The sequence below is a fragment of the Pseudophryne corroboree genome, chromosome 8 (assembly GCF_028390025.1).
Source record: "Pseudophryne corroboree isolate aPseCor3 chromosome 8, aPseCor3.hap2, whole genome shotgun sequence".
NCBI lineage: Eukaryota > Metazoa > Chordata > Amphibia > Anura > Myobatrachidae > Pseudophryne > Pseudophryne corroboree.
In genome coordinates, this window is record NC_086451.1 from 122,255,236 (window position 1) to 122,283,139 (window position 27,904).

The 27,904-nt window shown below is 49.3% G+C and overlaps 2 protein-coding genes across 3 annotated transcripts in view; one reads left to right on the plus strand and one right to left on the minus strand.

Annotated features, from left to right (window-relative positions):
- Positions 1-21,238, minus strand: part of TRIM32 (tripartite motif containing 32) — a 33,338-nt gene extending 12,100 nt beyond the window's left edge. Inside the window, exon 1 of one of the 2 annotated variants that reach the window (XM_063936907.1) lies at positions 21,109-21,238. The gene's annotated coding sequence lies outside the window, so the exon portion shown is untranslated. The other variant, XM_063936908.1, reaches the window with a different exon arrangement.
- Positions 1-27,904, plus strand: part of ASTN2 (astrotactin 2) — a 1,124,462-nt gene that overhangs the window by 873,491 nt on the left and 223,067 nt on the right. The window lies entirely within an intron of this gene.

The window sequence follows — 27,904 nt, forward strand, 5'->3', positions numbered from 1 at the left end:
GGTTTATGTAGGCCACTGTGGTCAAGTTGTCCGACTGCACCTGAACAGCCCGATCCTGCAGAAGGTGAGCTGCTTGAAGAAGGCCGTTGTATACGGCTCTTAGCTCCAGGATGTTTGTTTATCGGGAGAAGGGATTCTTGACTTGACCACCTTCCTTAGAAGGTTTCCCCCTGAACGACTGCTCCCCAACCTCTTAGACTTGCATCCGTGGTTAGAAGGATCCAGTCCTGAACTCCAAACCTTTGGCCCTTCAGAAGGCGTGGTAGTTGTAGCCACCAGAGGAGTGAAATCCTGGCTTTCGGTGACAGACATATCCTCTAGTGCATATGTAGGTGAGATCCCAACCACTGGTCCAAGAGATCCAGCTGAAAGGATCGAGCATGAAACCTTCCGTACTGCAGAGCCTTGTAGGAGGCAACCATCTTCCCCAGAGGGCGGATTAACTGATGAACCGATACCCGGGCAGGCTTCAAGACATTCCGGACCATTGTTTGAATCACCAACGCTTTCTCCACCGGTAGAAACACCCTCTGCACCTCCGTGTCGAGGATCATCCCCAGGAAAGACAGCCTCCTTGTCGGCTCCAGATGAGACTTTGGAAGGTTCAGGATCCAACCGTGCTCCTTGAGCAGATGTGTCGTGAGAGCAATGGATCTTAACAACTTCTCTCTGCATGATGCCTTGATCAGCAGATTGTCCAGATACAGAATTATGTTCACCCCCTGCTTGCGGAGAACCATCATCTCTGCTATCACCTTGGTGAAGACCCTCGGTGCCGTGGAGAAACCGAACGGCAGTGCCTGAAACTGATAGTGATCATCTAACATTGCAAACCTGTGATAGGCCTGATGCGGCTACCAAATGGGAATATGGAGGTACGCATCCTTGATGTCCAGGGACACCAGGAACTCCCCCTCCATCAGTCCTGAGATAACTGCTCTCAGAGATTCCATCTTGAATTTGAAGTCCCTGAGATAAGGGTTCAAAGATTTGAAGTTCAGAATTGGCCTTACCATACCATCCGGCTTCAGTACCACAAAAAGGTTCGAATAGTAACCTTTGTTCAACTGATGAGGTGGAACTGGAACAAAGACCTCGGACACTACCAATTTTCGGATAGCGTCCAGAAGAATCGCTAGGATTGTCTGCCGGCAAACTGGCAAGCATGATTTGAAGAAACGGTGAGGCAGGAGAGTTTGAAACTCCAGCCTGTATCCCCTGGACACTATATCCTGTATCCAAGGGTCCAGGCCAGATGACACCCAGGTGTGGCTGAAATGCCGGAGTCTTGCTCCCACCTGACCTACCTCCAGCCTGGCCAGTCCACCGTCATGCTGAGGACTTTGAGGCACCAGAAGCAGGCTTCTGGTCCTGGGAACCTGCGGGAGCAGGCTTTTTGGCTTTGGCACGACCACCACTAAAGAAGGTGTGAGAAGGCTTGTTCTTTCTAGGCCTCACGGGCCGAAAGGACTGTGAAGTGTTGGGAGTAAAAAGCTTCTTCGTAGCCGCTGCAGCTGAGGGGAGAAAAGGAGACTTACCCGCGGTAGCCGTGGCAATCCACGCATCCAGTGCCTCCCTAAACAGAACCTGACCTGTATAGGGTAGGCTCTCCACACTTTTCCTGGATTCCGCATCCGCAGACCATAGGCCCAGCCAGAGACCCCTGCGAGCCGAGACGGACATGGAGGAGATCCCAGCAGCCATGGAACACAGATTCTTCAGGGATTCTACCAAGAATCCTGGATGTTACTTAAAAACAAATCAACGTCACCTTTATCCATCGTAGTCAAGTCCTCCTGCAGAGTGATCCTCCTCCCGGTAGATCCCGGGACTGGTAAGACCACCTGTTTTGACAGCCTGGTGACAGAGGCGTCAACTATAGGCGGGGACTCCCATTTTTTTCTATCGTTTTCCGGCAAGGGAAAAGCAACCAGGACCCTTTTATGGATCTGGAGTTTTTTCTCCGGGTTTTCCCAGGCTTTTTCAAATATAGCATTTAATTCCTTAGATGCCGGGAAGGTGAGAGGGGCTTTCTTACTGTCCATGAAAAAGGCCTCCTCAACATGCTCAGGAGGTGTGTCAGAAATATGTAACATCCCGCATGGCCTCAATCATCAACTGCACCCCCTTAGCAAGAGATGCCGTCCCCCTCGACATATCCCCATCACCGTCTGCTGTGTCAGAATCGGTATCCATGTCATCCTGCATAATTTGGGCAAGAGCACGTTTGTGAGAATGTACCGCAGGGGGCCCTGAGGGAGCAGTATCGGACCATACTGCCATAGAGGACTGCAATACCTAAGATGTATGCTCAGTCCTTGCAACCCTTTCAGAACTCTGAGAAATAGCCCCCCTAAGAGAGGCTAACCACTCCGGTTCTCTAGCTGGGATCTGCGCTACAACAGTACAATCCTCATTACATGGGATGGGATCTTCCTGAGAAGATAAACCCTCTGCAGCATATGAGATAGAGTCTCTAGACATGTTTGCTTGTACACCCCACATACACACAGGGTACAGGGCAGACAGAGTTTCCCCCCCAAGAATGGCAGAAAGACACAGAGATTGGAGCCAACCCTCACACAGCGCTATATAGGTATAAGGAGACCCGTAACCAGCGCTGACTGTGTCCCTTAATAGATGACACAGTCTTACACAGCCTCCCCTCCCTTCTACAACCCCCTGATACCGTACAGATAACTGGAGGTGCTCTGGAGGGACTGCTCTTCCACTGGCAGCGTGTCTGCAGACAGGCAAATGGCGCTGAATGCTGCTGGGTCCGCTCTGAAAAGAAGCTCTGCCCCTTAATGGCGCTGTCTTCCTGCTCTTCCAAGATTATACTGGCCTGAGGATTTTTTGCTGGCTGAGATCCGCAGACCCCGACAGGCTTTCTGGTCAGTGTAGGGTTAAAGCGCCGGCTCAGGGAGCCCCTCACAGTGCCGCACCTAAGTACCGCTGAGCCCCCAGTTAGTACTACGCTCCTACCCTGTAGCCACCATCTTCACACCGGGGGGGTCGGTGACTCGCTCGCCACAAACTTCAGCTTTGCAAGGGGGTAGCGGCATGCTGCTGGGGTGAGCGTTCCCCTGCGACGGGGAGCAATCTATCCCCTCTGGAGCTCAGTGTCCAGTCAGCGGAGACAGTGGCTCAGAACCCACAGGGTGGACACTGCTCCCCCCCCCCTCAGTCCCTCGATGTAGGGAGGCTGTTGCCAGCAGCCTCCCTGTAAAATAAAAACTCTACAATAAACTTTTACTAAGAAAGCTCTGTAGAGCTCCCCTAGCTGTGACCGGCTCCTCCGGGCACATTTTCTAAACTGAGTCTGGTACGAGGGGCATAGAGTGAGGAGCCAGCCCACACTATTAAACTCTTACAGTGCTAATGGCTCCTGGTGGACCCGTCTATACCCCATGGTACTAATATGGACCCCAGCATCCTCTAGGACGTAAGAGAAACATGCTCTGTGTGGGGTGCTGAGGACTGAGCTTGAGAACCTGTGCACTATAGCATTCAAACCATGAACATAAGGTTGTCCATCTATAATGTATACCAGCCCCAGGCTAGCCAATCATAGGCTATTCTAGCTCTAAGTTGCTCTTCCAGACTCCACTGGATTGTGATGGTCAGTACAGATCATGGAGACCAATGTTCATTATACCAATAGATAATAACTAAGGGAACACTATTTTAAAATAAACGTCCACTAACTGATCAAATCCAAGGGACCAATTCAATTAAAAGGTGCCTATCCCAGACAGAACATCGTTCCTTTTATCTCACAATTCCTGGAGTGCAGTAATAGGAGCGATTGTACTATAGTATAATTATCAGTGACATCCACAGGAGCATACCACAATCGGCTCCTGGTGAAGTGAAGTTCTGGAAACTCCTTATTTTATTACTTTACTGGCAGTAAGCAGGTTCATTTTTAGCTGACTTTCCCATTTGGACCATGGTCAGACCGAGATACTGTAGATTTTATTTTCTATTAAATAAAACAGTAAACAATGGTTGGGACGTCTTGTATTCAATTTTTACTCTCAATATATTTGTAATTAACGCGTTCAATCCAAGGTCCCCTCCCCCATACATTCAATTTTTACTTTTAAGGCACATTAGGCAGTATTCTTAGGGCCCAGTGTCCATTAGACCACTGAAGTGTCACTCCATGTAGTGTTGATTCTAGCAACCTGCACCTGTCACGACCCATGAAGTTCCTCTTTCCTGTCCGAGGTGTCGCTCTCTGCTCTGGTGCTTCTAGAACACTCGGATATGTATCTGCGATAGAAGCCAGAGTGCACTAGAATCAACAGAGCTGAGATACAGACCAGAGTGTGCTAGAAACACCAGAGCAGAGAGCGACACCGCAGGCAGGAAAGATGAACTGTACGGGTTGTGACAGGTGCAGGGTACAAGAATGAACACTATCCATGCTGGAGACAGCTCTGTTAACTGCCTTCAGGAGGATGATCGCCCCAGTTGCCACACTCGCCACCATTCTGTCTCACACTAGCTTCCAGGATGCAGATGCAACGCAATAACACAGAGACAGCATGAAAACGGAATGGGACATTTTCTTATTGGCAGAGCGCTTGCGTGCTGTAGGACCTACTCAGTTTCCAATACATACACCAACCCACCTAGGTGTGGCCAATTAAAATAAGAATTTACTTACCGATAATTCTATTTCTCGTAGTCCGTAGTGGATGCTGGGGACTCCGTAAGGACCATGGGGAATAGCGGCTCCGCAGGAGACTGGGCACATCTAAAGAAAGCTTTAGGACTATCTGGTGTGCACTGGCTCCTCCTCCTATGACCCTCCTCCAAGCCTCAGTTAGGATACTGTGCCCGGACGAGCGTACACAATAAGGAAGGATTTTGAATCCCGGGTAAGACTCATACCAGCCACACCAATCACACCGTACAACTTGTGATCTGAACCCAGTTAACAGCATGATAACAGAGGAGCCTCTAGAAAAGATGGCTCACTACAGCAATAACCCGATTTTTTTTTTTGGTAACAATAACTATGTACCAGTATTGCAGACAATCCGCACTTGGGATGGGCGCCCAGCATCCACTACGGACTACGAGAAATAGAATTATCGGTAAGTAAATTCTTATTTTCTCTAACGTCCTAAGTGGATGCTGGGGACTCCGTAAGGACCATGGGGATTATACCAAAGCTCCCAAACGGGCGGGAGAGTGCGGATGACTCTGCAGCACCAATTGAGAGAACTCCAGGTCCTCCTCAGCCAGGGTATCAATTTTGTAGAATTTTACAAACGTATTTGCTCCTGACCAAGTAGCTGCTCGGCAAAGTTGTAAAGCCGAGACCCCTCGGGCAGCCGCCCAAGATGAGCCCACCTTCCTTGTGGAGTGGGCATTTACAGATTTTTGGCTGTGGCAGGCCTGCCACAGAATGTGCAAGCTGAATTGTACTACAAATCCAACGAGCAATAGTCTGCTTAGAAGCAGGAGCACCCAGCTTGTTGGGTGCATACAGGATAAACAGCGAGTCAGATTTTCTGACTCCAACCGTCCTGGAAACATATTTTCAGGGCCCTGACAACGTCTAGCAACTTGGAGTCCTCCAAGTCCCTAGTAGCCGCAGGCACCACAATAGGTTGGTTCAGGTGAAACGCTGAAACCACCTTAGGGAGAAACTGAGGACGAGTCCTCAATTTCGCCCTGTCCGAATGGAAAATCAGATAAGGGCTTTTACAGGATAAAGCCGCCAATTCTGACACGCGCCTGGCCCAGGCCAGGGCCAACAGCATGACCACTTTCCATGTGAGATATTTTAACTCCACAGATTTAAGTGGTTCAAACCAATGTGACTTTTGGAACCCAAAAAACTACATTGAGATCCCAAAGTGCCACTGGAGGCACAAAAGGAGGCTGTATATGCAGTACCCCTTTTACAAACGTCTGAACTTCAGGGACTGAAGCTAGTTCTTTTTGGAAGAAAATTGACAGGGCCGAAATTTGAACCTTAATGGACTCCAATTTCAGGCCCATAGACACTCCTGTTTGCAGGAAATGTAGGAATCGACCCAGTTGAATTTCCTCCGTCGGGCCTTACTGGCCTCGCACCACGCAACATATTTTCGCCAAATGCGGTGATAATGTTTTGCGGTTACATCCTTCCTGGCTTTGATCAGGATAGGGATGACTTCATCCGGAATGCCTTTTTTCCTTCAGGATCCGGCGTTCAACCGCCATGCCGTCAAACGCAGCCGCGGCAAGTCTTGGAACAGACAGGGTCCTTGTTGGAGCAGGTCCCTTCTTAGAGGTAGAGGCCACGGATCCTCCGTGAGCATCTCTTGAAGTTCCGGTTACCAAGTCCTTCTTGGCCAATCCGGAGCCACGAATATAGTGCTTACTCCTCTCCATCTTATCAATCTCAGTACCTTGGGTATGAGAGGCAGAGGAGGGAACACATACACTGATTGGTACACCCACGGTGTTACCAGAGCGTCTACAGCTATTGCCTGAGGGTCCCTTGACCTGGCGCAATACCTGTCGAGTTTTTCCCAATGGTTTATAATCATGTGGAAGACTTCTGGGTGAAGTCCCCACTCTCCCGGGTGGAGGTCGTGCTGAGGAAGTCTGCTTCCCAGTTGTCCACTCCCGGAATGAATACTGCTGACAGTGCTATCACATGATTTTCCGCCCAGCGAAGAATCCTTGCAGCTTCTGCCATTGCCCTCCTGCTTCTTGTGCCACCCTGTCTGTTTACGTGGGTGACTGCCGTGATGTTGTCCGACTGGATCAACACCGGCTGACCTTGAAGCAGAGGTCTTGCTAAGCTAAGAGCATTGTAAATGGCCCTTAGCTTCAGGATATTTATGTGAAGTGATGTCTCCAGGCTTGACCATAAGCCCTGGATATTCCTTCCCTGTGTGACTGCTCCCCAGCCTCGCAGGCTGGCATCCGTGGTCACCAGGACCCAGTCCTGAATGCCGAATCTGCGGCCCTCTAGAAGATGAGCACTCTGCAACCACCACAGGAGGGACACCCTTGTCCTTGGTGACAGGGTTATCCGCTGATGCATCTGAAGATGCGACCCGGACCATTTGTCCATCGGGTCCCACTGGAAAGTTCTTGCGTGGAATCTGCCGAATGGGATTGCTTCGTAGGAAGCCACCATTTTACCCAGAACCCTTGTGCATTGATGCACTGAGACTTGGCTCGGTTTTAGGAGGTTCCTGACTAGCTCGGATAACTCCCTGGCTTTCCCCTCCGGGAGAAACACCTTTTTCTGGACTGTGTCCAGGATCATCCCTAGGAACAGAAGACAAGTCGTCGGAACCAGCTGCGATTTTGGAATATTGAGAATCCAATCGTGCTGCCGCAACACTACCTGAGATAGTGCTACACCGACCTCCAACTGTTCCTTGGATCTTACCCTTATCAGGGAATCATCCAAGTAAGGGATAACTAAAATTCCCTTCCTTCGAAGGAATATCATCATTTCGGCCATTACCTTGGTAAAGACCCGGGGTGCCGTGGACCATCCATACGGCAGCGTCTGAACTGATAGTGACAGTTCTGTACCATAAACCTGAGGTACCCTTGGTGAGAAGGGTAAATTTTGACATGAAGGTAAGCATCCTTGATGTCCCGAGACATCATGTAGTCCCCTTCTTCCAGGTTCGCAATCACTGCTCTGAGTGACTCAATCTTGAATTTGAACCTCTGTATGTAAGTGTTCAAAGATTTTAGATTTAGAATCGGTCTCACCGAGCCGTCCGGCTTCGGTACCACAACAGTGTGGAATAATACCCCGTTCCCTGTTGCAGGAGGGGTACCTTGATTATCACCTGCTGGGAATACAGCTTGTGAATGGCTTCCAAAACTGTCTCTCTGTCAGAAGGAGACATCGGTAAAGCCGACTTTAGGAAAACGGCGAGGGGGAGACGTCTCGAATTCTAATTTGTACCCCTGAGATATCACCTGAAGGATCCAGGGGTCTACTTGCGAGTGAGCCCACTGCGCGCTGAAATTCACTGAGACGGGCCCCCCACCGTGCCTGATTCGGCTTGTAAAGCCCCAGCGTCATACTGAGGGCTTGGCAGAGGCGGGAGAGGGTTTCTGTTCCTGGGAACTGGCTGATTTCTGCAGCCTTTTTCCTCTCCCTCTGTCACGGGGCAGAAATGAGGAACATTTTGCCCGCTTGTCCACGAAAAGACTGCGCCTGATAATACGGCGTCTTCTCATGTTGAGAGGCGACCTGGGGTACAAACGTGGATTTCCCAGCTGTTGCCGTGGCCACCAGGTCTGAAAGACCGACCCCAAATAACTCCTCCCCTTATTAAGGCAATACTTCCAAATGCTGTTTGGAATACGCATCACCTGACCACTGACGTGTCCATAACCCTCTACTGGTAGAAATGGACAACGCACTTAGACTTGATGCCAGTCGGCAAATATTCCGCTGTGCATCACGCATATATAGAAATGCATCTTTTAAATGCTCTATAGGCAAAAATATACTGTCCCTATCTAGGGTATCAATATTTTCAGTCAGGGAATCCGACCACGCCAACCCAGCACTGCACATCCAGGCTGAGGCGATTGCTGGTCGCAGTATAACACCAGTATGTGTGTAAATACATTTTAGGATACCCTCCTGCTTTCTATCAGCAGGATCCTTAAGGGCGGCCATCTCAGGAGAGGGTAGAGCCCTTACAAGCGTGTGAGCGCTTTATCCACCCTAGGGGGTGTTTCCCAACGCACCCTAACCTCTGGCGGGAAAGGATATAATGCCAATAACATTTTAGAAATTATCAGTTGTTATCGGGGGAAAACCACGCATCATCACACACCTCATTTAATTTCTCAGATTCAGGAAAACTACAGGTAGTTTTTCCTCACCGAACATAATACCCCTTTTTGGTGGTACTCGTATTATCAGAAATGTGTAAAACATTTTTCATTGCCTCAATCATGTAACGTGTGGCCCTACTGGAAGTCACATTTGTCTCTTCACCGTCGACACTGGAGTCAGTATCCGTGTCGGCGTCTATATCTGCCATCTGAGGTAACGGGCGCTTTAGAGCCCCTGACGGCCTATGAGACGTCTGGACAGGCACAAGCTGAGTAGCCGGCTGTCTCATGTCAACCACTGTCTTTTATACAGAGCTGACACTGTCACGTAATTCCTTCCAACAGTTCATCCACTCAGGTGTCGACCCCCTAGGGGGTGACATCACTATTACAGGCAATCTGCTCCGTCTCCACATCATTTTTCTCCTCATACATGTCGACACAAACGTACCGACATACAGCACACACACAGGGAATGCTCTGATAGAGGACAGGACCCCACTAGCCCTTTGGGGAGACAGAGGGAGAGTTTGCCAGCACACACCAAAGCGCTATATATATATACAGGGATAACCTTATATAAGTGTTTTTCCCCTTATAGCTGCTGTATTGATAATACTGCGCCTAATTAGTGCCCCCCTCTCTTTTTTAACCCTTTCTGTAGTGTAGTGACTGCAGGGGAGAGCCAGGGGAGCTTCCCTCCAACGGAGCTGTGAGGGAAAATGGCGCCAGTGTGCTGAGGAGATAGGCTCCGCCCCTTTTTCGCGGACTTTTCTCCTGCTTTTTTATGGATTCTGGCAGGGGTTAAAATTCATCCATATAGCCCTGGGGGCTATATGTGATGTATTTTCGCCAGCCAAGGTGTTTTTATTGCTGCTCAGGGCGCCCCCCCCTAGCGCCCTGCACCCTCAGTGACCGAAGTGTGAAGTGTGCTGAGGAGCAATGGCGCACAGCTGCAGTGCTGTGCGCTACCTTGGTGAAGACAGGATGTCTTCTGCCGCCGATTTTCCGGACCTCTTCTGTCTTCTGGCTCTGTAAGGGGGCCGGCGGCGCGGCTCTGGGACCCATCCATGGCTGGGCCTGTGATCGTCCCTCTGGAGCTAATGTCCAGTAGCCTAAGAAGCCCAATCCACTCTGCACGCAGGTGAGTTCGCTTCTTCTCCCCTTAGTCCCTCGATGCAGTGAGCCTGTTGCCAGCAGGTCTCACTGAAAATAAAAAACCTAAACTAAAACTTTCACTAAGAAGCTCAGGAGAGCCCCTAGTGTGCACCCTTCTCGTTCGGGCACAAAGATCTAACTGAGGCTTGGAGGAGGGTCATAGGGGGAGGAGCCAGTGCACACCAGATAGTCCTAAAGCTTTCTTTAGATGTGCCCAGTCTCCTGCGGAGCCGCTATTCCCCATGGTCCTTACGGAGTCCCCAGCATCCACTTAGGACGTTAGAGAAATTAACAATACGTCGCAAAGCTGATTCACAGATGTGACTGGATGAAATATTTTACACTAGGTTCTCTTTTTCTATATTCTTATTATGTAGACACAACCACAGTTAGGTTACCCATGTACCCTTCTATATGCAGTTGAGGAGCATGTGGGATTTGGACAGAATTATGACGCTCTGGGTTGTTAAAATAAGATTTTACTCACCGGTAAATCTATTTCTCGTAGTCCGTAGTGGATGCTGGGACTCCGTAAGGACCATGGGGATTAGCGGCTCCGCAGGAGACTGGGCACAACTAAAGAAAGCTTTAGGACTACCTGGTGTGCACTGGCTCCTCCCACTAAGACCCTCCTCCAGACCTCAGTTAGGATACTGTGCCCGGAAGAGCTGACACAATAAGGAAGGATTTTGAATCCCGGGTAAGACTCATACCAGCCACACCAATCACACCGTATAACTTGTGATACTATACCCAGTTAACAGTATGAAATATAACTGAGCCTCTCAACAGATGGCTCAACCAATAACCCTTTAGTTAGGCAATAACTATAAAGAAGTATTGCAGACAATCCGCACTTGGGATGGGCGCCCAGCATCCACTACGGACTACGAGAAATAGATTTACCGGTGAGTAAAATCTTATTTTCTCTGACGTCCTAAGTGGATGCTGGGACTCCGTAAGGACCATGGGGATTATACCAAAGCTCCCAAACGGGCGGGAGAGTGCGGATGACTCTGCAGCACCGAATGAGCAAACTCTAGGTCCTTCTCAGCCAGGGTATCAAACTTGTAGACTCTTACAAAAACGTGTTTGAACCCGACCAAGTAACAGCTCGGCAAAGTTGTAAAGCCGAGACCCCTCGGGCAGCCGCCCAAGAAGAGCCCACTTTCCTCGTGGAATGGGCTTTTACAGATTTTGGGTGCGGCAGTCCAGCCGCAGAATGTGCAAGTTGTGTCACAACTGAGGGCCTGAGCTGACGGGAGGCAGCCTCAGTTGTAGGGGCTGAGATGTACCGGAACCTGGGAGGTTGTATCAGACCCCTGGACATGTAAGTAACATGAATAATAACTGCCCGAAGGCGTGACCACGACAACTTGGATAAAAGTCAATGATGTTTATTATGACAACTCCGCAACACAGCAGCAGTAAAAGAAAACGTAAAAGTCAGCAAATAATAAATACAGTTCCTGGGTACTACAGGATGGCAGGAGCCACAGGGCACCGGTAGTGTGAGATAGTTCTTATGATCTTCTAGATGGAAAGTCCTTACCAGGCCCGACTGTAGCAATGGAGATAACCCAGGATTGTGCCAGCTGGTGTTCCAGGAAAAGCTGGGTTGCTGAAGGTAAAACAGCTGCTGTGGATACTGGCTGGAACCAGACTGTTGTTAGCACGGAGTGGATACTGGCTGGAACCAGTTAAATAATAAATGAACTTGGGAGCGATGAAATATGAACTGAAATGTAGAACTTGAGAGCGGAGAAATAATAATACCGGTGGAGAGTGGTAAAGTGTAGAAAGGACACCGGCCCTTTAAGGGAAGCTGTACTCTGCTGGAAGCTGAGCTGGAAGCAGGTAATGTTGTAGGCTGGAAACAGATGAATCCACAATGGATTGGAGAGTCAGGCTACACCGCAGGTGGAATGCTGGTGCGGGTCTCTATGGTGGAAGTCTTGAGACAGGAGCTGGAACCTGGAAGACAATCACAGGAGAGAGACAAACAGGAACTAGGTTTGACAACCAAAGCACTGACGCCTTCCTTGCTCAGGCACAGTGTATTTATACCTGCAGCAAGGAAGGGATTGGCTAGGCAATTATGCAGATTAACAATACTGACAACAGATTGGAGGAAATGATCAGCTGACAGAATCCAAGATGGCTGCGCCCATGCAGACACTTGGAGGGAAGTTTGGTTTGTAACCCATGTGGTAATGAAAACAGTAATGGCGGCGCCGGCCACTGAAGACAGGAGACGCCAGGCTGACAAGTGCACATCCAACCACGCGGACACAGCGGAGGCCGCGGCTGACGTAATCGCCACTCTGACACTCTGCATGCAGAAGCTCAGGGACGGCGGCGGAGGCCGCGGGAGACGCCATGCCAGATGTAATAAGGCGTTACTGTGACAGCGTCTCAGAGAGACAGGAGAGGATGCAGGAATGTGAACATTAGGATAACAGATGGGATCCGGTCCTGGAGCGCTGAGCCAGCCTTAGGAGGCATCTGATGGGTAAGAAATGGCGTCCAGATACCCGGATCGTGACAAGTTGAATCGTGCTACAGATCCAGCGAGCAATCGTCTGCTTAGAAGCAGGAGCACCCAGCTTGTTGGGTGCATACAGGAGAAATAGCGAGTCAGTTTCCCTGACTCCAGCTGTCCTGGAAACATATACTTTTCAGGGCCCTGACTACGTCCAGTAACTTGGAATCCTCCAAGTCCCAAGTAGCCGCAGGCACCACAATAGGTTGGTTCACATGAAAAACTGATACCACCTTAGGAAGGAATTGGGAACGAGTCCTCAATTCCGCCTTATCCATATAAAATACAGATAAGGGCTTTTATATGACAAAGCCGCCAATTCTGATACACGCCTTGCTGACGCCAAGGCCCACAGAATGACCACTTTCCACGTGAGGTATTATAGCTCCACGGATTTAAGTGGCTCAACCCAATGCGACTTCAGGAAATCCAACACCACGTTGAGATCCCACGGTGCCACTGGAGGCACAAACGGGGGCTGACTATGCAGCACTCCCTTAACAAAAGTCTGAACTTCAGGCAGTGAAGCCAGTTCAATTTTGGAAGAAAATCGATAGAGCCGAAATCTGGACCTTAATGGAACCCAATTTTAGGCCCATAGTCACCTCTGACTGTAGGAATTGCAGAAATCGACCTAGCTGAAATTTCTCCTTTGGGGTCTTCCTGGCCTCACAGTACGCAACATATTTCCGCCATATGCGGTGATAATGGTTTGCGTTCACTTCTTTCCTAGCTTTAAATAGCGTAGGGATAACTTCCTCCGGAATTCCCTTTTCCTTCAGGATCCGGCGTTCAACCGCCATGCCGTCAAACGCAGCGGCGGTACGTCTTGGAACAGACAGGCCCCCTGCTGCAGCAGGTCCTGTCTGAGCGGCAGAGGCCATGGGTCCTCTGAGATCATTTCTTGGAGTTCTGGTTACTAAGCTCTTCTTGGCCAACCCGGAACAATGAGTATAGTTCTTACTCCTCTCCTTCTTATTATTCTCATTACCCTGGGTAAGAGAGGCAGAGAAGGGAACACATACACCGACTGGTACACCCACGGTGTTACCAGAGCGTCCACAGCTATCGCCTGAGGGTCCTTGACCTGGCGCAATATCTTTGTAACTTTTAGTTGAGGCGGGACGCCATCATGTCCACCTGTGGCCTTTCCCAACGGTGTACAATCATTTGGAAGACTTCTGGATGAAGTCCCCACTCTCCCGGGTGGAGGTCGTGTCTTCTGAGAAAGTCTGCTTCTCAGTTGTCCACTCCGGGAATGAACACTGCTGACAGTGCTAACACATGATTTTCCGCCCATCGGAGAATCCTTGTGGCTTCTGCCATCGCCATCTTGCTTCTTGTGCCACCCTGTCGGTTTACATGAACGACCGCCGTGATGCTGTCTGACTGGATCAGCACCGGCCGGTGTTGAAGCAGGGGTCTAGCCTGACTTAGGGCATTGTAAATTGCCCTTAGTTCCAGAATATTTATGTGTAGGGAAGTCTCATGACTTTTCCATAGCCTTGGAAGTTTCTTCCCTGTGTGACTGCCCCCCAGCCTCGAAGGCTGGCATCCGTGGTCACCAGGACCCAGTCCTGTATGCCGAAACTGCGGCCCCCTAGAAGATGAGCACTCTGCAGCCACCACAACAGCGACACCCTGGCCCTTGGAGACAGGGTTATCCGCCGATGCATCTGAAGATGCGACCCGGACCACTTGTCCAACAGATCCCACTGGAAAATCCTTGCATGGGACCTGGCGAATGGAATTTCTTCGTAAGAAGCTACCATCTTTCCCAGGGTTCGCGTGCATTGATGCACCGACACCTGTATACGTATTAGGTCTCTGTCTAGAGACGACAACTCCTTGGACTTCTCCTCCGGGAGAAACCCTTTTTATCCTGTTCTGTGTCCAGAACCATACCCAGGAACAGTAGACGCGTCGTAGGAACCAGCTGCGACTTTGGAATATTCAGAATCCAGCCGTGCTGTTGTAGCACTTCCCGAGATTGTGCTACTCCGACGAACAACTGCTCCCTGGACCTCGCCTTTATAAGGAGATCGTCCAAGTACGGGATAATTATTTCGGCCATTACATTGGTAAATACCTCGGTGCCGGGGACAGAACAACGGCAACGTCTGGAATTGGTAATGACAATCCTGTACCACAATTTTGAGGTACTCCTGGTGAAGAGGGTAAATAGGGACATGCAGGTAAGCATCCTTGATGTCCAGTGATACCATGAAATTCTCCAGGCTTGCAATAATCGCCCTGAGCGATTCCATTTTGAACTTGAACCTTCGTATATAAGTGTTCAAGGCTTTCAATTTTAGAATGGGTCTCACCGAACCGTCTGGTTTTGGTACCACAACATTTTGGAATAGTAACCCCGGCCTTGTTGAAGGAGGGGTACCTTGATTTCACCTGCTGGAAGTACAGCTTGTGAATTGCCGCCAGTACTACCTTTCTCCAAGGGCAGCAGGCAAGGCTGATGTGAGGTAACGGCGAGGGGGAGTCGCCTCGAACTCCAGCCTGTATCCCTGTGATACTATTTGCAGAACCTAGGGATCCACCTGTGGGCAAGCCCACTGGTCCCTGAAGTTCCCGAGACGCGCCCCTACCGCACCTGTCTCCAGCTGTGGAGCCCCAGCGTCATGCGGTGGACTCAGAGGAAGCGGGGGAAGATTTGTGATCCTGGGAACTGGCTGCTGGTGCAGCTTTTTCCTTCTTCCCTTGTCTCTGTGCAGAAAGGAAGCGCCTTTGACCCGCTTGCTTTTCTGAAGCCGAAAGGACTGTACCTGAAAATACGGTGCTTTCTTAAGCTGTGAGGAAACCTGAGGTAAAAATTTTTCTTACCAGCTGTTGCTGTGGATACGAGGTCCCAGAGACCATCCCCAAACAATTCCTCACCCTTATAAGGCAGAATCTCCATGTGCCTTTTACAGGCAGCATCACCTGTCCACTGCCGGGTTTCTAATACCCTCCTGGCAGAATGGACATTGCATTAATTCTGGATGCCAGCCGGCAAATATCCCTCTGTGCATCCTTTATATATAAGACGACGTCTTTAATATGCTCTATGTTAGCAAAATATTATCCCTGTCTTAGAGTATTAATATTATCTGACAGGGTATCAGACCACGCTGCAGCAGCACTATTTATGCTGAGGCAATTGCAGGTCTCAGTATATAACCTGAGTGTGTATATACAGACTTCAGGATAGCCTCCTGCTTTTTATCAGCAGGCTCCTTCAAGGTGGCCGTATCCTAAGACAGTGCCACCTTTTCTGACAAACGTGTGAGCGCCTTATCCACCCTAAGGATGACCTATCCTCTGGCGGGAAAGGGTACGCCATCAGTAACTTTTTAGAAATTACCAGTTTCTTATCGGGGGAACCCACGCTTCTTTACACACTTCATTCATTCATCTGATGGGGGAACAAAACACTGGCTGCTTTTTCTCCCCAAAAATAAAACCCCTTCTATGTGGTACATGGGTTCATGTCAGAAATGCGTAACACATTTTTCATTGCCGAGATCATGTAACAGATGTTCCTAGTGGATTGTGTATATGTCTCAACCTCGTCGACACTGGAGTCAGACTCCGTGTCGACATCTGTGTCTGCCATCTGAGGTATCGGGCGTTTTTTGAGCCCCTGATGGCCTTTGAGACGCCTGGGCAGGCGCGGGCTGAGAAGCCGGCTGTCCCACAGCTGTTACGTCATCCAGCCTTTTATGTAAGGAGTTGACATTGTCGGTTAATACCTTCCACCTATCCATCCACTCTGGTGTCGGCCCACAGGGGGCGACATCCCATTTATCGGCCTCTGCTCCGCCTCCACGTAACCTTCCTCATCCAACATGTCGACACAGCCGTACCGACACACCGCACACACACAGGGAATGCTCTGACTGAGGACAGGACCCCACAAAGTCCTTTGGGGAGACAGAGAGAGAGTATGCCAGCACACACCAGAGCGCGATATAATGCAGGGATTAACACTATAACTGAGTGATTTTTTCCCAATAGCTGCTTGTATACATATATTGCGCCTAAATTTAGTGCCCCCCCTCTCTTTTTAACCCTTTGAGCCTGAAAACGACAGGGGAGAGTCTGGGGAGCTGTCTTCCAGCTGCACTGTGAAGAAAAAATGGCGCCAGTGTGCTGAGGGAGAAGCCCCGCCCCTTTTTCGGCTGACTTTTCTCCCGCTTTTTTATGGATTCTGGCAGGGGTAATTTATCACATATATAGCCCTGGGACTATATATTGTGATGATTTGCCAGCCAAGGTGTCTTATATTGCCCTCAGGGCGCCCCCCCCCCCCCCCCTCCCCAGCGCCCTGCACCCATCAGTGACCGGAGTGTGAGGTGTACATGAGGAGCAATGGCGCACAGCTGCAGTGCTGTGCGCTACCTTGGTGAAGACCGAAGTCTTCTGCCGCCGATTTTCCGGACTCTTCATGCTTCTGGCTCTGTAAGGGGGACGGCGGCGCGGCTCCGGGAACGAACACCAAGGTCGGGTCCTGCGGTCGATCCCTCTGGAGCTAATGGTGTCCAGTAGCCTAAGAAGCCCAAACTACCACCTGTTAGGTAGGTTCGCTTCTTCTCCCCTTAGTCCCTCGCTGCAGTGAGTCTGTTGCCAGCAGATCTCACTGTAAAATAAAAAACCTAAATATACTTTCTTTCTAGGAGCTCAGGAGAGCCCCTAGTGTGCATCCAGCTCAGCCGGGCACAAGAATCTAACTGAGGTCTGGAGGAGGGTCTTAGTGGGAGGAGCCAGTGCACACCAGGTAGTCCTAAAGCTTTCTTTAGTTGTGCCCAGTCTCCTGCGGAGCCGCTAATCCCCATGGTCCTTACGGAGTCCCAGCATCCACTTAGGACGTCAGAGAAATATGCATTCCACAGTTACAACGTACTCATTTCTTATAGCAGTCTGTTAATAGCAAGACCATTGCCAAAAAACCTTTGCTTGAACTTGTATATTGGCTAAGTCTTGCCATTCTTAAAATGAGTCAGGGACCGCTCAGAGGTTGTGAGCCTGATGAGACTCTGGCCACTGCTCCGGCCAAATCAGCACTGAGGGACCAATGGGAGGCAAGGCGCAAGAGAATGGTGTGACTGGGAGCTGCTGTACACACCTGTGGTGACATGCAGTTGCAGAGTTTCACTGAGGCCCCTCTGCACAGTGGACCTCCTTTTGACACGCCAAGACCCTGCATGACAGCTTCTTCACCAGTGCTGTTTATTAGTAGCTATATAACATTGTAATGGAATGCAGGGAGGATGAGTGTGTCATGTGTGCAAAATGTACTTGTGTAGTGTTTGGTATACTATGCGAGTCAGGTGTCATAAGTGTACTGTACATAATGAAGGGGAGTCAACAAAATGATCTAAATTAAACTGGCAAAAAGTTATTTAATATATCAGTATCTCTCCTAGCACGCTCTCCCCATCATACGGATACGGCATTCCCTTTGAGGCCTACGCCCACTTTTCCAGGAGCACGTGCAATGACACCCCCTCCTGTCATTGTGGTGGGGGCTGGGGAAGGCGCTCCAAAAATTCTTGCACAGGGTGCTAGGTGGCCTGGAGCCAGCCCTGCCCACACAGTTCATGTTTTCCAGGCAATCTGTGGATCTTTGAAATGCGAGTTAGTCACACATAGGCTTACCATACTATGGAGGTATATTAAATTAGTGCCAAATTTTCTGACAGTCAGATAACCGGCACTAATTCCACCTCAGTGTATGCAATAGTGGGCGTTTTTGCCCGTTTTTTAATCCATTTTCGACCATACCTTTTCGTTTTTGGGGGGGTTTTTTTTATGGAAATGGCATGGCCGAAAACGGATCCAAAAACTGTTGAAAATGCCGCAAATTTGCCAAAACACGTGGATCGGCATCGAATTTGCCGGTCCATGTGGTTTTCGCCCATGCGGATTTTTCGACCAGTCAAAAAAAGGGCACGGGCATTGAAAAGGTCGAATGTAAATTCAACCTAAAAACGGGCGAAAAAAGTGCAATTTTTCGACTGGTCAAAAAAAACGGCACTAATTGAATACCCCTATATCTCTTTAAACAGGGACATTCATTTATTACGCAGGTTTTGTGACTGGCAGACTTCCAGCCTTCATTTCACTTGGTTTTACTCAGCCACAGAACCTGTGTAATTCATGAGTGTCCCCCCGTTTAAAGGGACAGTATGCTAAGCCTGGTCATACACCTGTACCCAGCTAGGTGACTTGGAACCTTGAACTGTGGGGAGTCCAGAGGACCGAGTTTTGAGAACCACTGATCTAATGGTATCCGGACTCCAGGTCGACACCAGTTGGTCGACACACCTTAGATCAACACTGCAAATAGGTCGACACAGACAAAAGGTCGACAGGAGTTTTCATATTTTTGTTCATTTTTTTTAAACCATTTCAGACTTTACGATCCACGTGGACTACGATTGGGAATAGTCACTTGTGCCAAGCGGAGCGAGGCACCTTGTCCGTAGCAACGCGAGGGGACACGATGCACTAATTGGGGTTCCTGGTCACATTACGGAGAAAACGACACCAAAATCACATAAAAAAAACTCATGTCAACCTTTTTTCCTGTCGACCTTGTTCATGTCCAATTTTGTCCTTGTCAACCTACCGTATATACTCGATTATAAGCCGACTTTTTCAGCACGTTTTTTTGTGCTGAAAAAGCCACCTCGGCTTATAATCGAGTCAACGTTAGGAGGGACACGGAGAGCGCAGCGCGCGGCTCTCCTGTGTCCCTCCTGCATCTCCAGCGGTGTGTGTGTTAAAGGAAGTGCACGAACCGGCACTTCCTTTAACACACGCCGCTGCCGCCGGAGACGCAGGAGGGACACAGGAGAGCCACGCACTGCGCTCTCCGTGTCCCTCCTTCAGAAGACCGCGCGGGAGTGACGGAGGGTAAGTATCTAGCACTGTGGGGCATATCTGGCACTGTGGGGCACATCTGGCACTGTGGGGCATATCAGGCACATCTGGCACTGTGGGGCATATCTGGCACTGTGGGGCATATCTGGCACTGTGGGGCATATCTGGCACATCTAGCACTGTGGGGCATATCTGGCACTGTGGGGCATATCTGGCACTGTGGGGCATATCTAGCACTGTGGGGCATATCTGGCACATCAGGCACTGTGGGGCATATCTGGCACTATGAGGTCTGTGTACGGGTAGAGCTGCATTTCCCACCCTAGGCTTATACTCGAGTCAATAAGTTTTCCCAGGTTTTTGGGGTAAAATTAAGTGCCTCGGCTTATATTCGGGTCGACTTATACTCGAGTATATACGGTATTTGCAGTGTTGACCTAAGTGGTGTCGACCCTGAGTCCCAGATCCGGTCTAATATATGGTTCTGATTTTAAATGACATTATTGTAAGCTGAGGCCTGGTTACAGATAGCTTAAGAATGAAAGAGATGATGTCTTGGTTGATTAAAATGATAAAAGCATTATATATAAAAAAAAATTACATTTAAACTACATAATAAATAAATATTGTGGATTCCATTATTAATATATGCAAATATTTCACAGTCATACAAGTATAAATTAACACATCTGTGCTTAGGAGATTCAGTGATGTACTCTAATGCATTTACAGTTGCAATCCCATACGTAGCAGGGGTGCGGTATGCGTGACTTGCGATTAGGAGACCGTTGGTCAGCATACAGACGCCGGGATCCCGGCAGGGGGGTGGCGAGTACAGCAAATCCCCTTGCGGGCTCGGTGGCAACCTATGGTCGCTACGGGTTCTATTCCTACTCTATGGGTGTCGTGGACACCCAAGAGTTGGAATAGTCCCTGTTGGTCAGCATGCTGATCGTCGGGATTGTGAGGGGGCGGGATGCAGGGGGAGGTTATGTGACTGTCGGTCACATAAGTACATCCCACGTAGCGGATGTGCAAAAAACTACTGATGATGTAGTCATCTGGAAATGTATTGAGGTGCATACAGGCGGCATCCCAAATCCCCTTGCGTAGCTGCCTAAATCTAACCCCCATCTCCGCTGCCTAAACCTAACCCCCAGCGGCCTAACCTTAACCCTCCCCACCCCGCTGCTAACCTGACTTGCGGGCTGGTCTCTCCTCATTCGGTATACTGGCTGTCAGGATGGTGTTCTCTTCTGGATGCCTGTGTCGGCATTCAGAATAGGGTCGGTATCCTGACTGCCGGGATCCTGACTGCTTCCCATGCAAATCTATCACAAAAGTGGTATTGTACAGGTTACGTAGATGCACCATACAGCATACCCAGTGCTATGACACTGTCCCCATGAGTGGACTGTTGATAAGTGTATGCAGCACATTATTACTGTAAAGCATGTGTGCAGAACAGAACATATAAGCAGCAGGGTGTAAACACTACTGAGTGTCAGAAGACTAGTCATAGCCATATTAATGGAACTGAATTTACAAACACGACTGAGTGCTCGCAGCTAATGCAGCCGGTATCTGGGCTATCATTACCTCCTTAGCGCGACACGCTGACCCTAATAAAAGACACAAAACATTTCCGATAGTATCTTCCTATAGTGACAGATCGCCGCTCAGACACCGAAGCTTACCTGCACCTATTGCACCACTCCCGTGACTGTGTGAGAAGGCGCCCGGGAGCGTCACTTCCGCTTAGTTCCAAAGCATGACGGGAGATGTAGTTCTTTGCTGGGTGACGCGGTTTATTTTTATTATAATCAGCAGCGGGTCAGTGCCGGCATCTGACTATAGTAACGTGGGTCGGTGTGTAATAAACTAAGATGCTGCCTCTGAGCACCTTCCTGTATCTGTGTGAAAATGTTCCCTGCAGTTGGAACATTTCTAGATGATCAGCGAAATGTGAAGTCAGAGAGAGGGTCATAGTAGTAGGCAGAATATGGGGGTGCTGTCACAATGTCTACAATTGTGATTTCTCTATCGTCCTAAGTGGATGCTGGGGTTCCTGAAAGGACCATGGGGAATAGCGGCTCCGCAGGAGACAGGGCACAAAAGTAAAGCTTTTACAGGTCAGGTGGTGTGTACTGGCTCCTCCCCCTATGACCCTCCTCCAGACTCCAGTTAGATTTTTGTGCCCGGCCGAGAAGGGTGCAATTCTAGGTGGCTCTCATAAAGAGCTGCTTAGAGAGTTTAGCTTAGGTTTTTTATTTTACAGTGATTCCTGCTGGCAACAGGATCACTGCAACGAGGGACAGAGGGGAGAAGAAGTGAACTCACCTGCGTGCAGGATGGATTGGCTTCTTGGCTACTGGACATGAAGCTCCAGAGGGACGATCACAGGTACAGCCTGGATGGTCACCGGAGCCACGCCGCCGGCCCCCTCACAGATGCTGAAGCAAGAAGAGGTCCAGAATCGGCGGCTGAAGACTCCTGCAGTCTTCTTAAGGTAGCGCACAGCACTGCAGCTGTGCGCCATTTTCCTCTCAGCACACTTCACACGGCAGTCACTGAGGGTGCAGGGCGCTGGGGGGGGGCGCCCTGGGAGGCAAATGAAAACCTTTAAAAAGGCTAAAAATACCTCACATATAGCCCCAGAGGCTATATGGAGATATTTACCCCTGCCTAAATGTACTAAATAGCGGGAGACGAGCCCGCCGAAAAAGGGGCGGGGCCTATCTCCTCAGCACACGGCGCCATTTTCTGTCACAGCTCCGCTGGTCAGGAAGGCTCCCAGGTCTCTCCCCTGCACTGCACTACAGAAACAGGGTATAACAGAGAGGGGGGGCAGAATAAATGGCAATATATTAATATAAAAGCAGCTATAAGGGAGCACTTAATCATAAGGCTATCCCTGTCATATATAGCGTTTTTTGGTGTGTGCTGGCAGACTCTCCCTCTGTCTCCCCAAAGGGCTAGTGGGTCCTGTCTTCGTATAGAGCATTCCCTGTGTGTCTGCTGTGTGTCGGTACGTGTGTGTCGACATGTATGAGGACGTTATTGGTGTGGAGGCGGAGCAATTGCCAAATATGAGGATGTCACCTCCTAGGGGGTCGACACCAGAATGGATGCCTTTATTTGTGGAATTACGGGATAGCGTCAACTCGCTTAAGCAGTCGTTTGCCGACATGAGGCGGCCGGACACTCAATTAGTGTCTGTCCAGGCGCCTCAAACACCGTCAGGGGCTGTAAAACGTCCCTTGCCTCAGTCGGTCGACACAGACCCAGACACAGGCACTGATTCCGGTGGTGAAGGTGACGAATCAACCGTATTTTCCAGTAGGGCCACACGTTATATGATTTTGGCAATAAAGGAGATGTTACATTTAGCTGATACTACAGGTACCACTAAACAGGGTATTATGTGGGGTGTGAAAAAACTACCAGTAGTTTTTACCGAATCAGAAGAATTAAATGACGTGTGTGATGAAGCGTGGGGTGCCCCGATAAAAAACTGCTAATTTCAAAGAAGTTATTGGCTTTATACCCTTTCCCGCCAGAGGTTAGGGAGCGCTGGGAAACACCTCCTAGGGTGGACAAAGCGCTAACACGCTTATCAAAACAAGTGGCGTTACCCTCTCCTGAGACGGACGCACTTAAAGATCCATCAGATAGGAGGATGGAAAATATCCAAAAAGGTATATACACACATGCAGGTGTTATACTACGACCAGCTATTGCGACTGCCTGGATGTGCAGTGCTGGGGTAGTTTGGTCAGAGTCCCTGATCGAAAATATTGATACCCTGGACAGGGACAATATTTTACTGTCGTTAGAACAAATAAAGGATGCATTTCTTTATATGCGTGATGCACAGAGAGATATCTGCACACTGGCATCACGGGTAAGTGCTATGTCCATTTCGGCCAGAAGAGCTTTATGGACACGACAGTGGACAGGCGATGCGTAGAGGAGTTATTTGAGGTCGGTCTATCGGATTTGGTGGCCACGGCTACGGCCGGGAAATCCACCTTTCTACCTCAAGTCACTCCCCAACAGAAAAAGGCACCGACCTTTCAACCGCAGCCCTTTCGTTCCTTTAAAAATAAGAGAGCAAAGGGCTATTCATATCTGCCACGAGGCAGAGGACGAGGGAAGAGACAGCAACAGGCAGCTCCTTCCCAGGAACAGAAGCCCTCCCCGGCTTCTACAAAAGCCTCAGCATGACGCTGGGGCTTCGCAAGCGGACTCGGGGGCGGTAGGCGGTCGTCTCAAAAATTACAGCGCGCAGTGGGCTCACTCGCAGGTAAATCCCTGGATCCTGCAGATAATATCTCAGGGGTACAGGTTGAAATTAGAGACAGAGCCACCTCGCCGTTTCCTGAAGTCTGCTTTACCAACGTCCCCCTCAGAAAGGGAGACGGTTTTGGAAGCCATTCACAAGCTGTATTCTCAGCAGGTGATAGTCAAGGTACCTCTTCTACAACAAGGGAAGGGGTATTATTCCACTCTATTTGTGGTACCGAAGCCGGATGGCTCGGTAAGGCCTATTCTAAATCTGAAGTCCTTGAACCTATACATAAAGAAGTTCAAGTTCAAGATGGAGTCACTCAGAGCAGTGATAGCGAACCTGGAAGAAGGGGACTTTATGGTATCCTTGGACATCAAGGATGCGTATCTCCACGTTCCAATTACCCCTCACACCAGGGGTACCTCAGGTTCGTTGTACAAAACTGTCACTATCAGTTTCAGACGCTGCCGTTTGGTTTGTCCACGGCACCTCGGGTCTTTACAAAGGTAATGGCCGAGATAATATTTCTTCTTCGAAGAAAAGGCGTATTAATTATCCCATACTTGGACGATCTCCTAATAAGGGCAAGGTCCAGAGAACAGCTAGAGATGGGTTTAGCACTATCTCAAGAGGTGCTAAAGCAGCACGGATGGATTCTGAATATTCCAAAATCCCAATTAATGCCGACAACTCGTCTGCTGTTCCTGGGGATGATTCTGGACACAGTTCAGAAAAAGGTTTTTCTTCCCGAAGAAAAAGCCAAGGAGTTATCTGACCTGGTCAGGAACCTCCTAAAACCAGGAAAGGTGTCTGTACATCAATGCACAAGAGTCCTGGGAAAAAATGGTAGCTTCTTACGAAGCAATCCCTTTCGGCAGATTCCATGCAAAGGGATCTGTTGGACAAATGGTCAGGGTCGCATCTTCAGATGCACCTGCGGATAACCCTGTCGCCGAGGACAAGGGTATCCCTTCTGTGGTGGTTGCAGGAGGCTCATCTATTGGAGGGCCGCAGATTCGGCAGGCAGGATTGGATCCTGGTGACCACGGATGCCAGCCTGAGAGGCTGGGGAGCAGTCACACAGGGAAGAAATTTCCAGGGAGTGTGGTCGAGCCTGAAAAAGTCTCTTCACATAAGCATTCTGGAACTAAGAGCAATCTACAATGCTCTAAGCCAGGCGGAACCTCTGCTTCAAGGAAGACCGGTGTTGATCCAGTCGGACAACATCACGGCAGTCGCCCATGTAAATAGACAGGGCGGCACAAGAAGCAGGAGGGCAATGGCAGAAGCTGCCAGGATCCTTCGCTGGGCGGAGAATCACGTGATAGCACTGTCAGCAGTATTCATCCCGGGCGTGGACAACTGGGAAGCAGACTTCCTCAGCAGACACGACCTTTACCCGGGAGAGTGGGGACTTCATCCAGAAGTTTTCCACATGCTATTAAACCGTTGGGTAAAACCAATGGTGGACATGATGGCATCTCGCCTCAACAAAACACTGGACAGGTATTGCGCCAGGTCAAGAGATCCGCAGGCAATAGCTGTGGACGCGCTGGTAACACCTTGGGTGTACCAGTCGGTATATGTGTTTCCTCCTCTGCCTCTCATACCAAAGGTATTGAGGATTATACGGCAAAGAGGAGTAAGACTAGTGGCTCCGGATTGGCCAAGAAGGACTTGGTACCCGGAACTTCAAGAGATGGTCACGGACGATCCGTGGCCTCTACTTCTGAGAAGGGACCTGTTTCAGCAGGGTCCTTGTCTTTTTCAAGACTTACCGCGGCTGCGTTTGACGGCATGGCGTTGAATGCCAGATCCTAAAAGGAAAAGGCATTCCAGAAGAAGTCATTCCTACCTTGATAAAGGCAAGGAAGGAAGTCACCGCGAAGCATTATCGCCGTATTTGGCGAAAATATGTTGCGTGGTGCGAGCAGCGGAGTGCTCCGATGGAGGAATTTCAACTGGGTCGTTTTCCTACATTTCCTGCAATCAGGATTGTCTATGGGTCTCAAATTGGGATCTATTAAGGTTCAAATTTCGGCCCTATCAATATTCTTCCACAAAGAATTGGCCTCAGTCCCTGAGGTCCAGATTTTTATCAAAGGAGTACTGCATATACAGCCTCCTGTGGTGCCTAAGGTGGCACCGTGGGATCTAAATGTAGTTTTAGATTTCCTCAAATCCAATTGGTTTGAACCACTAAAGAATGTGGATTTGAAATATCTCACATGGAAAGTGACTATGTTACTGGCCCTGGCTTCGGCCGGGAGAGTATCTGAACTGGCGGCTTTGTCTTATAAAAGCCCTTATTTAATTTTCCATTCGACATAGGGCAGAGCTGCGGACGCGTCCGCATTTTCTCCCTAAGGTGGTATCAGCGTTTCACCTGAACCAGCCTATTGTAGTGCCTGCGGCTACAGACGACTTGAAGGACTCCAAGTTGTTGGACGTTGTCAGAGCCTTAAAAATATACATTTAAAGGACGGCTGGAGTCAGAAAATCTGACTCGCTGTTTATACTGTATGCACCCAACAAGTTGGGTGCACCTGCTTCTAAGCAGTCGATTGCTCGTTGGTTTTGTAACAAAATTCAACTTGTACATTCTGTGGCAGGCCTGCCACAGCCTAAATCTGTTAAGGCCCATTCCGCAAGGAAGGTGGGCTCATCTTGGGCGGCTGCCCGAGGGGTCTCGGCATTACAACTCTGCCGAGCAGCTACGTGGTCAGGGGAGAACACGTTTGTAAATTTTTACAAATTTGATACCCTGGCAAAGGAGGACCTGGAGTTCTCTCATTCGGTGCTGCAGAGTCATCCGCACTCTCCCGCCCGTTTGGGAGCTTTGGTATAATCCCCATGGTCCTTTCAGGAACCCCAGCATCCACTTAGGACGATAGAGAAAATAAGAATTTACTTACCGATAATTCTATTTCTCGGAGTCCGTAGTGGATGCTGGGCGCCCATCCCAAGTGCGGATTATCTGCAATACTTGTACATAGTTATTGTTAACTAATTCGGGTTATTGTTTAGGAAGCCATCTTTCAGAGGCTCCTCTGTTATCATACTGTTAACTGGGTTTAGATCACAAGTTGTACGGTGTGATTGGTGTGGCTGGTATGAGTCTTACCCGGGATTCAAAATCCTCCCTTATTGTGTACGCTCGTCCGGGCACAGTACCTAACTGGAGTCTGGAGGAGGGTCATAGGGGGAGGAGCCAGTACACACCACCTGACCTGTAAAAGCTTTACTTTTGTGCCCTGTCTCCTGCGGAGCCGCTATTCCCCATGGTCCTTTCAGGAACCCCAGCATCCACTACGGACTCCGAGAAATAGAATTATCGGTAAGTAAATTCTTATTTTCGACACACTAATGAAATGTCGATGTAGATGTACAGTAGTTTCATCGTCTGCAGAATGTCAACGTTCTGCATGAAGCGAGGGTGCGCAGTGCACTCATTGGGGTTCCCCGTCACTTTTCAAAGAAAATGACACCAAAAACAGTAAAAAAAAACTCACGTCGACCTTTCTCCATGTCGACCTAATGAACCACACCCTAGGGCCCATTACCTGGTAGTAGATTTCCCAACTCTCCCCTCTCACAGTCTAACTGTAATACTAACCCTCCCATCCCCTAGGGGTGTGGTTCATTAGGTCGACATAGAAAAAGGTTGACGTGAGGTTTTTTTACTGTTTTTGTTGTAATTTTCTTTGAAAAGTGACAGGGAACCCCAATTAGTGCACCGCGTACCCTCGCATCTTCGGGCAAGGTTGCCGTTCCCAATTGTAGTCCACGTGGATCGTTAAGTATGAAAAAAAAATCATGTCGACCTAATGCATGTCGACCTTCGGTGGTCGACCCAATGTATGTCGACCTAACAACCGCCATCGGTCCCTACACACTGGACGATATCTAAGACCGATATGAACGATATAGTTCAGAAATGAATGATATATTGTTCACATCGCTTAGTGTGGAGGATTCTACGATGAACGTTGCGTCCCCACGGTTGTTCATAGTTGGTTTTTCATCAAGCCAATTTGGATGATAACGATAATCGTTCTTATTGCACTAACCATCAAGTGTAGGGCCCATAAGTGAGCACTGCACTGGGACACACTGTCTTGTTGGCATTCTAATCATGTCAACATGCTCAATGTCAAACATGCTAAGCATGTCGACACAAACTCCAGAATGTGAAGGATGAC